We start from the raw sequence: 11,538 nt of genomic DNA, 5'->3' as shown, positions 1-11,538 counted from the left end.
TTACCATTTTACGTTAAGTACTTATAAACTACTAAGCATTTATCTCCAACATTCAGCTGAACGAATGCAAGACTATTGCAAGCATATTTTCATTTCCATTGATAATATTACATGGAAAAAAAAGTATAAAGTAGAGATGTTTTTTCTTAATCCTCTCTCTCACTCACTTGCTCACACACAAAATAGACCTCCAGCATCACATAAACCTTCTTTACATACCTCAATAAAAGCCATCAGTTAGCAAAAGCAGTAAACCCACTAACCACATGGTAGATTCACCCAACAATACAGGAGCTAACACACTGATTGCTGAAAACAGTGCATTCATTGAACAACCTGCAATTTTCTGAAAGAAAAACATAACAGCACGTTACGCAGTCGCACCCAATGTTCAAGGTCTGATCGATTTGCCACCTTATAGTTAATCAGTTTATCATTTTCTTTTAGGGCTGTCAACCCATTGTGCTGTTCCAAGTGCATTTTTAGGTTTTGCCCAGTTGTTAAAGTGTTTTCTTTATGGGAATCTCTATACAAAATAACATTTTTTGTTTTAATGTAACAATTTGTTTCTCTTAAAACATTTTAAAATGTTTTAGTAATAGAATCTTAAATAAATCAACTAAAGTGCTTGAGTTCAATTATTCATGGACTTGGTTCCAAGACTTGAATCAGATCAGTTAAAGATCTTAGCTTTGGGATGTTTCAGTGTTATCTTGGATCTGCTCAGAAACATGCCTCTGGGCCTTGTGTGTGTTGCTTCTTTGAAAGCACTTGTTCAGAGGAAAGAATAAGATGTCCAGAGTGTAAACAGAGGCTTAGGATAGCCAGTTTAAATCCTAGATCAGTGGTCTTGACTAATCCAATGCGATGACTTTCTGACCCCTTCCCTTCTCTTCTTTTCCCTTCTCTTGTCTTTATTGATTTTATTTTCAGTTCCTCTTCTCATCTCTCATCATTTTCAGTCTTCGTCTATTAAAAAAGGATGTAATAGTGAGGGCGCTAAACAAAAAAGCAAACAAACAAAGGAAACAGCTGAGAATGAGAAAGTTCTGGAGGAAAAAGACGAGTGAAAGAATTCTGAGAGGTATTTCCCATCCTAGGTGTTCAGTAAATCCCGTTATTAATTTTAATAGGCGAGACTCAGGATACCAGAGGAAGCTTCCACTGCTGCCTGCATGTGTGGGCATGCTATGCTGCCACACACTTGCAGAGACGCCCCCTGTATACACACATACACACACATGCAGAAAAAATCTGATTTGTGAACATCAATCAGCTATTTTTTTTACCCTTATTGCTTTTTTGGTTTTCTGTATAGACTTGATGATGATTTAATCAAAGATTCATCCCATATCTTCATACCCACAGTCTCCTAGTCGACAGAACTCAGACCACATCATAAAAGAAAAGCAAATGAGCAAGAAATTGTGTCTAAAATTTATTTTAATTAAGCAATGTCATCAAAGCAGTAACACGTTCAATTGGCTCCTCTATATACAGTAAATCCGCTGCAGGGGGAAACGTTTCGAAAGTCTTTCTGATATTCCATGCTGCGTTAAGGTCACTTTGATCAGTGTGTGAAATCACATACACCTGAAAGATCGGTTTACTTCAGTAGGCTTGGAAGATCCCGAAAATGCCAGCTGAAAGTGTTCAGGCCTGTTTCTCACATTCTTTTTTTTTTTCAACTATTAATCATGCTACTGTTCGGTAGATGGGAAGATCCTAAAGTTAACATTAAGTCTGATGAGAAAACTTTAAAGCACAAATACATATAAGTAAAGAATAAAGCATTAGGCAGTAGAAAGAATAGTTGATGAGTTGGTTTTAGCACACTGAAGTTTATAACTTCAAAGTGTGTCCTGAATTGTTTTCTTACACTGCATGTATATTAAATTCAGTGCAGCAGTTTCAACAGAAAGAATTAGATTACCATGACACATTACACATGTCTACATAGACATTTGCTTATTTTGTGCATAGATACATCCTGAGCACTCAATAGTCCAAGTGAAAGTTGGAGCAGGTCTGTTTATATTCTGATGTGAATGAGCAAAACGCAAATAATCTTCAAGGATAAGAGAAATTGCACAAGGACAAACAATTAAGGACGGATAAACAGACATATACACAAAAGTGATTTTGGCACACTATATGGACAACAGTTTTGGGACACCTGATTTTATGTGGCTCTTCCCCAAATTGTACCACAAAAATAGAGTCACACAATTGTATAGGATGTAAATGTAAAAGCATTTAAGTTTCCCCTCACTTGACCTAAAAGACCCAAACTTGTTCCAGCACAACAATGCTCCTAATTCAAGCTACATGAAAATATGGTTTAAATGGGTTGGAGTGGAAGATCTTGAGTGGCCTGTTATTGATCTCTGATCTCCTCATCCCTACTGTACACCTTTGGGTGAATATATTTCCAGAAGTATAGACGTTATTATAACAACTAATGGGGACTTACTGTGTAATGGGATGATGAAAAAGCACATACAAATCTTATGGTTAGCAACATGTGTGGAGGAGGACAGTGGATCTTTCATAGTTACCCTAAAGTTGCAAGTGGTGGCTGAAGGGGAAAGCAGAGTTATGAAGAGATATTCTGAGATCCTGACCTGGAGATGAATCACCTGGGAGATACCCAGCAGTTCAGTTTTGCTGTGGTTGACTTTTAGTTGATGAGCACTCATTCACGAAGACATGTCCACCAGGCATGCCAAGATCCAAGCAGAAGCTGTGGCATCTGTGGGAAGGAAAGAGAAAATGAGTTGAGCGTCATCAGCGTAGTAGTGGTAAGAAAGCCCATGTGAAAAAATTAATTCAAGAAAGAGTATACAGGGAGAAAAGGAAAGGACCAAATCCTGAGCCTTGTGGGACACCAGTGGAGAGTCTCCATCAGGTTGGATGGGTAGCATCAGTGCACAGCTATTTTTAGATCTCTCCAGAGATGTTTAATCATGTTCAAGTCTGGGCTCTGTCTGGGTTACTCAAGGACAGTCACAAAGTTGTTTCGTTGCCAATCCTTTGTTATCTTGACTGTGTGTTTAGAGTCGTTGTCCTGCTGAAAGATAAACCAACTCCCCAGTCTAGAGCGCTCTGGAGCAGGCTTTCATCAAGGAGGTCTCTGTACATTGCTGAATTCATATTTTTCTCGATCTTGATTAGTCTCCCAGTCCCTGCTGTTGAAAAACATCCCCACAGCATGATGCTCCCACCACCATGCTTCACTGTAGGTATGGTATTTACCAGGTAATGACCAGTGCTTGGTTACGTCATGTCAGGAGGAAACCAAGCACTGGTCATCACCTGGCTGCAGAGATGTGTGTGTCAGGTGTGTGTCTTTCCAAATCATGTCAAATCAACTGACTTTATCACAGGTGGACTCCAATCAAGTTGTAGAAACATCTAAAGGATGATTAGTTGAAACAGGATGCACCTGAGCTCAATTTTAAATGTGTCACGGCAAAGATGGTGAATACTTATGTACATGTGATTCTTTGTTCATTTTTTTATTTTTGAATACATTTGCAAAGATTTTAAACAAACTTCTTTCATGTTGTCCATATGATGGATTGTTTGTAGAATTTTGAGGAAATTAATAAATTCAATCAATTTTGGAATGGGGCTGTAACATCACAAAGTGAAGCGCTGTAAATACTTTCCGGATGCACTGTACATCTAGTTTTGTGATTTGTTAATAAAATATGTAATGTGAGTGCTTTATAGCACCAGAACACCAGCTGAACTCCTCCATAAACACATTAATATGGAAAAACCGGGGAAAACCATGCAAGGTATCTTGTGGTTCTCACACACACACACACACACACACACACACACACACACACACACACATAGAGTTTTCTGCGGTCACCCTATCCCTCTCGCTCTAACCCCTCATCACTCATCAATTGCAGATCACTACTCGTACAAGCAGCAGCAGGGTCAGAGCGAAAGTGTTCACCTGGCTGAAAGAACAGAGGGACACACACATCCATCAGCAAAGCAATACCCACTTCCTGCTAGAGGTGAAGACAAGGTTGAGGTCCGGTTAGTCCTTTAGTCTTTGGCTTAAAGCCAAATGGTTTTTATTCAAGTTGGTCAAACAAAAACAATGGCATGTTGTTGAGAATACTGAAAAACACATGCTAAACCAGCAGACATAGAATTAGCTAAAAATGCGTATAGACATCTCGTGATGGTCCCAATTAAAATTTAATTTGGCTTGTTATAGCTAAAATATAAACATTTTGGATAAAAGGGTAAATTAATTCATAGTAGCTACATAAAATCATGCTAACAAATGCAATTCATACATAATTAAATTTATATATAAATTGTTCTTCAACTAAAAATGAAAAGTGATTGGTCAGATGTAAGAGAACTTTACCACATGTCATTATATTATTATATTATATAACTATATTGTATTTTATTAAATGCTACATTACTGTATATTACATATAATGTATAGCAAATTATTTAATTTCTCATCAAAATGTGATTTAATTGCTTATATTACGTGTAATCCATTTGGATAAAACTAATGTGATCTAGTTACATTTAATAATTTTGTGAAGCTGTTGATGCTGATCAGAATAAGCTACTGTAGCATTAAGTTAACATGCAGTAGAATAGTATCTCATAAAGCCATAGACTCTGGTCCGATTCAGAGCTCAGGGTAAAAGTGTGCAGGGTTGGATTTTATTCAAGGCACTGAAAATACATAATTTAATTATGCTTATGACAAGTTGTATTCATGTAACTCAATTTAATCATGTGTAAACCCATGTACACACTTGAATTAAGTACATACTAATTTTAGCATACATCTTTAGGGCAAAAAAAGGCCAACTTAAAAAGTTATGAGATTTTTAATAGTCTAAACAACAAATTATTGATCAGGAAGTAAGCAAGAATTAAAAAATAAAAAAAATCTTTGTATGGGAAAGCTTTCCCCATTGATTTCTTTAAATGGTTAAGCATTGTAGGTGGACAGCAAGAAGAGTCAGTGGTGTTTCTTTCAAGGTTGAATTGGGCATTAAACATTTAAAAATCCCATTATCATAATTTTGATTTTGAGTATTCTAGAATTAAATTTCCCGTTTGCAAATTTTCTGAACAATGGTTTGTAGATCAGGATTTTATTTTGCATTGCATTTACATACACAGTTATTTCATAATTTAGTTTTTGTGGCACTGTAACTATATCGTATGGCTGTTTAGGATAAAAAAACTAAAGAGAAGATTTTTTTGGTACTAACCCTTCATTTCTTTAAAAAGACTTATAATAAGTATGTCTTCTATAATAAATTCAGTCATCTGTAGAATCACTGACTTAGGGATAATATGGAAAAGGTTACAGAGGAAGTTCTTATTGGCCCACACTCTTATACTCTTACACTCTTCTTATATGCACACACTCGTCTCATGGACATCATGCTTTGATAGTGCTGTTCTTTCCCTCCTCCTAAGCACTGCTTATCATCACTCTGTGTGTGTGTGTGTGTGTGTGTGTGTGTGTGTGTGTGTGTGTGTGTGTGTGTGTGTGTGTGGCACTGGGGTGAGGTGGAGGGATCACGTAGATGAGAGAAGGACATAGCATTTCGAGGAGGAACATACTGAGTCCTTTGCGGTATTGTGAAGATTCTTAGGTGTGTGAATATGTGAGCTTGTATAGGTGTGTGTATGTGTGTGTGTATTAGTGTGTGTGTGTGTGTATGTGTGTCAAGAGGCTTTAGCAGCACCCAGTCACCCGTCTCATTTCCTTATCTTTCAGAGAGCCGTGTCGCCCGGCGGGTATCAGGTTCTGTTCTGGTGACGCCTCATGACCTCAGACGCTGACCCCTGAGGCCTTCGTTTCCTCTGAGGAGAAAAAAGAAAGAAAAACCCTTGAAACAATACAGCATTTTAACATGTTTAACTTAAATTGAGCATTTTCTACAAAACATTACAATTAGTAAACATAGACATAGACAAATTTCAATATTATTTAATGTACAATCAAATCAAATTAATCCGAGTATGTATTTTTTCTATTACAAATTAATGGACTTTTGTCTAATTAAACAGTTTAATAGTTTACTACTAAAAAATTACTGTTTAATTTTTATTTATTGAATAACAAAAGATCATATTATTGACCCATTTATAGTCACATTTAGTGCTGTGAATTGTCCACAAAATCTCAGTGTGCTTTTAGAGCAGCTATTATCTGGTCGTTCTTTTACCAGCATCTCTCTTTTTTCTCTTTTAATTTTAATAAGCAGAAAAAAGCAGCGAGTCCTGTTACAAAGAAAGCCAAAAGCTGATTTGGAGGTCATTAAGACTTTCCAATGTCAAAATATTTAAAGTTACAGCATTACTTTTAACATTTATTTTCTTCCATATTGGATAAATGAAATCTCCTCTCTGAAATATAAATACATGATGTAAAATGTATTATAAACAATGATTACACAATAGTTAACAATAACAATTACATTAATAACTATAGTCATGACTCAATCATTATTTGTTAAACCATAATTAACTAATGATTAATGAGATTCCATTATTTATAAATAATACAAATTATATAGAAACATTTGCTGTAACTGAATAGCATTGTGAAGCAATCAAAACTGTTGTAATGTATTATTGGGTCACATATTGGTCTTATGATTCATTGCATGATTTTATAGTAACTAATAGGAAAGGTATGTACTGAGAAGAGTGAGGAATACAAGTCTGGACTACTGAAAAGTTTTAGAAGTTTGGAAGGAGGTAACACTGAGTGTACACGCTACCATTGATATGCAATATATAGTATTACAAAACTTTTATGAAACAAAAATGAGCATATTAGATTCTTTTCATTTGATGGTCAACATAATTTCCAAAGGATATCGTTATATTATTGAATGAATATAAATATTATTGTGATTGTGATGTGTTTAAAGGTTATTCCTTCACATATAAAATAAAATGAATATATATATATATATATATATATATATATATATATATATATATATATATATATATATATATATATATATATATATATATATATATATATATATATATATATATATATGATAAAAACATGATGAAAAACAATTCTGTTTCTTACAAGGCTTATATCAAAACTTTATTTACTTCAATCCATCAGAATTAACATTGTAAAATGAGCATTATGTCCAGCAATGGACTGGCATTCCAGTCAGGGAAAATTCCTGATCTCGCCTTCCTGGGAAAGCAGTTTCTTTACTGATGAAATACTGCATTAAAAATTAGGCTTAATAGGTTTATTAAGGGAACAATTTATTTTGTAAGATTGATTCATGTACATAATATACAAAGTTTTGAAGTTTGGATATCAGATAAAGTAGTGGAGTTTTTCCCAGGAGAGTCCATGAATTGGATTTTCACAAGTTGTATTAACTTCCTGATTACTTATATAGAGTTAGGGTTTCCTGTATAGTGTATCTAAGAATCTGTCATAGGGATAAGGGCTGTTTTAGTCAAGATATTGCAAGTGTACAATTCTAGCATGTGATATACAGGAAACTAATCCACCATGGAGCTTGTATTAAAGAATGGTAATAGGTAATAGATTGTTGGAATGGCTGTGTGTGTGTGTGTGTGTGTGTGTGTGTGTGTGTGTGTGTGTAGTAACAGATTGCTTCACAACAGCAGCAAGCTCCGTTCTCTCACGCCACAGTGGCAACCTGAAGAAGCTCCCTGTTTACTTACACACATCAACAACCTGTGTGTGTAAGCGATCCATTAGTGGCGTGTGGAGCTCACCTCAGGCAGTGATTAAGGGGGTCAAATGCACCTCGAGACAAAAAGCATGCTAAGAAAGAGGGACAGAGAGAGGAAAGAGGAGGACAAAAGCCTTAAAAAGGCCCTTAAAAGTGCATTTTCAAAAGGTGTCTCATCCCAAAAGCCCAAATCCATCTCTCAGTCTCTCAGCCTTAAGGTGAAAGAGCTATTAAATAACAGGAAAAAAAAAAACAGAAGCCAATTCAATGAAGGTACGTATCCTGCTTTCGATAACTATTTGAATATGTTCACACCTGGATCGCTGAAGTTACTCTTCAGGGTGTGAATGAGTGTGAAAGGGCGTTGACCAGAAACAGGTGAGTGCCTGGAACACATACCATAGTCTGACTGGAGAGTGACTGACACACACACACACACACACACACACACACACACACAGACACACACAGACACACACAGACACACACACACACACACACACAGACACATACACACACACACACACACACACACACACACACACACACACACACACACACACACACACACACACACACACACACACACACACACACACACAAACCTAAACATTCGCATGTGTGGATGTTAATCACGTGCAGTCGGAAGTGAGGCTGAAACAATCACCTTAAGGTACAGGGGGAGGAAACCAAGAATATATCACTTTGTATGATTGCACACATATGCACATTTTCTCTCTGTCTGGAATGTTTAAATTCCATAATCCTCTCTCCCTCTCTCTCTACCTCTCTCTCTCTCTCTCTCTTGCTCTTTCTGATTAAAATCATGGCAAATAATACATTTTAAATGTATTAGCTACAGTTGCTACTTTTGAAAATAATACGATATGTTCAGATACTATGGCCATTAACTCATGCTGTGTGTATGTGTCTTTGTGTAACTGTAGCTCACTGAATTCGTGCAACATGTGCAGGTCAGAAGGAAGTAAACTTTTCAAGAGAGCTGAGGACGTAGTCAAGAAAACACTCCGAACGTCAATTACTCAGCATCGTTGACAGCCATTTCCTGCTAAGGATGATGAGGTTTGATTGCAATGAGTGCCATACAACACCTTTAGCTCTACAACTGGGTACAAACAGGCATCTGTTGATATTTGTTATAATGTAAGTGATCACAGGAGCTTACAGTTGAAAGTCGTGGACTTTCCACAACAATAAAATTAACATGTCAATAACATTTTCAGTCACAGTACATGATGGTATGGGAAAATGGGACATGGGTATGGGACATTTGTTTTGGTACTTAAATATAAATTGTGAATTTCTCTCTGGGATGAATACAGTGATCTATCAATCCAACAGTGGCGCTACTTGAACCGGGTCTCATCTTTCCAACCTGCAACTGATTAGTTTTCTATAACAGCATGGTTGCTTTTAGTCTTCTGACAGAAATATCATACTTTACAAGGCAACATTGCATTGTAGGGTACACTGCCTGACCCCAAAATGTCCCTGTTTCGATTTCAATAAGCATCTACTTAAGAATATATGATTGCATCATTATTGCAGTGATTATTTTTTTTATTATTATTTAACTTTTTTGACAACTTAAACCCTATCTGATGCATTGTGTAGATTCTAATTTCCTATACATAATGCTGAATGGGTTTATAATGGGAAAGAGGACTTTGGTTTGCTACCGAATATAAAGTTTGGACTGTGGAGCATATGGTCCAAGGAGTTCAGAGTTATATAAAAGCAATGGGTGTTCCAAGGTGAAAAATGTTGAAGTGATGCACTCAGTGCCTAGTGTACAAGCCTGTGGAGGCAGTGTTATGATCTGGGGATTACTCTGTTGGTCAGGTCTAGCCTTAGCAACATTATATAGTAAGTCATAAAATGAAGTCATCGTGTACCTGCTCAAACCTGATCGAAGGATTTATCAGGCTCAAAATGTGAAATAATTGTTCAATGAGGATGAGCATATTCTCACACACAAACTGTCAACCGAAGAGTCGTGACTTTAACACTGGATGCAGTTCAGGATGAATATAAATACCATGTGAGATGAGCACTGTAAAGGTGGTTCAACAAATTATGCTTTTTTGACCAGGCAGTGTATGTTAGTTTATATGTCACTTATAATACAATTCTCAGTGTCAAATGTTCAGTATTGTGGACATTTGCAGAGAATTGTTTCTCAGTTCTTGTTCATGAGCACTTGGGCATTTTTTGTTTTATGTCCTCTAACTCATTTGGTTTAAACAGAGTACTACTTGTTAATTAGATTAGAATTCGATTTGGAAAAGCACCTAAATACTGATGGTGTTCCATGGCCAGGATTGAGAAACACTCCTCTAGAGTGCTCGGAAAGTTATCAGAGCTGCTAACCTCCTAGTTATGAAAGACATGGGTAATGCCTGGAAATAAAGAAAAATAAAAAGCTACAGATAGTAAGACACCTAGACACAAATACACTCACTCATTCAACCCTGCCCCCTTTCCCACAAGGCCCCCCCTTTGGGAGCACTATCAATATGAAAGAAGAGAGGAAGGAAGTTTTTGGAGGCGGTGAATGGACCGAGGCCATTTCATTTAGAATCCCAACTCTAAGGATCTCCCTCTCTCTGTCTCTCTTTTTGTCAACCCTTTAGCTGATCCCATTCATCCTACCCTACTGTAATCTAATCAAAGCCTAACTGGATTTATCTGCCGTCGTTTCACATTCAAACACACATTACACACACCTGCCCCCTGCCACTGAGATGGATGGCTGCTGCAGAGCGGCTTTCAATCCAAGATCCGCACCAGAGTCACAGTGAATTTATTTATTCAATCAAATGGTAACACTCAAAATTAATTACTTTTAATTTTTTAAATAATTTTATATAATTATTATTTATTTAACAAGCCATGAACTTACCCATTAATTGACTTTATTTATTATCTTTATCATTATTATCATTACATTTTTCAATTATCATTATTATGATTACTATATTATATAGTTATTAATCATTCAAATAATTAATAATCTAATTATAACTACAACAAGGATCCCATCAGAGTGCAACATTCAAAAAAGTTAAAAAATATATTTAATTTATTTGGATTAATTTCACGTTTCATTACCATTTAAACAAACAGTAATGAATGTACATGAGTTTATTTGGTCACTATTTTAACATTGACTTAATGTGTACTAATGAAAATTTGAATGCTTGTTACCACTATACATATATTGTTTATTATGGTAAATTATTAATATCAGTATGATATAATACCTGATGTGAAGCAAATTTACTTCTTTAATTATTTTCCAATAACAGCATATCCCGAAGTGTTTTATTCTTCTTATACCAGAGCAATTTGTCAAAGATTGCAAATTTTGATTTATTATTTATGTAACGGAATGTCTATAAAGCATGCTGGCTCCTGTTCTCTAAAGCCTCATGTTTTGTTCTCTTTGTTGAAGTTAATAAGACAAAAAACAGCATGCCATGTTACCATGTTACACTAAAACCACAAAGGGAAAACTCATTTTTCCTGTGGTGAGAAACTTAAACAAACAGCTTTACCTCTGGATATTACAAAAGCATAATACTTCCATAAACATTCAATAAAGGTTATAGTAAAGTTTAAATCAATTATGTTTTTTTTTAGATCTATTGAGATCTATCTATCTATCTATCTATCTATCTATCTATCTATCTATCTATCTATCTATCTATCTATCTATCTATCTATCTATCTATCTATCTATCTATCTATCTATCTATCT

General features: G+C 35.7%; 1 protein-coding gene and 1 long non-coding RNA gene across 2 annotated transcripts in view; one reads left to right on the top strand and one right to left on the bottom strand.

Annotated features, from left to right (window-relative positions):
• LOC310727771 (up-regulator of cell proliferation-like) overlaps positions 1–11,538 on the bottom strand; it is a 189,616-nt gene that overhangs the window by 60,181 nt on the left and 117,897 nt on the right. The gene's annotated exons all lie outside the window — the stretch shown is intronic.
• On the top strand, positions 110–6,886 carry LOC310728020. The gene is made up of 3 exons (XR_014534163.1): positions 110–3,803; positions 3,927–4,037; positions 5,789–6,886. It is a non-coding gene; the product is annotated as an uncharacterized lncRNA (long non-coding RNA).

This window comes from Silurus aristotelis (genome assembly GCF_946808225.1).
Source record: "Silurus aristotelis genome assembly, chromosome: 6".
Taxonomy (NCBI): domain Eukaryota; kingdom Metazoa; phylum Chordata; class Actinopteri; order Siluriformes; family Siluridae; genus Silurus; species Silurus aristotelis.
The sequence above is the reverse complement of the archived record's forward strand: the minus strand, read 5'-3'. Positions and strand labels throughout refer to the sequence as shown.